Below are 253 nucleotides of genomic sequence, written 5' to 3'. Positions count from 1 at the left end.
AGATAATAATATATTCAATCTTAATTCAGAACATTTATAAGCTAGCCAGTACTGTTTTTACTTAATTTGTGGTTTTGGTGCTCGAATAGGCTGATTTGAGGTCCAACAACATAATTATAATCATTTAACAAATAAAACTCATGACTTCGAAGCTAATTCAAATGGATTAAAAATTGAAATAGGTCTTTATTTTGTGTCGATATAACTCAGTGATGTCAATTTTCTGAACCACTGTTCTGGAGTCATATATGTC

The sequence above is a fragment of the Plasmopara halstedii genome (assembly GCF_900000015.1).
Source record: "Plasmopara halstedii genome assembly, contig: Scaffold_3109, whole genome shotgun sequence".
NCBI lineage: Eukaryota > Oomycota > Peronosporomycetes > Peronosporales > Peronosporaceae > Plasmopara > Plasmopara halstedii.
Note: the sequence above shows the minus strand (reverse complement) of the source record.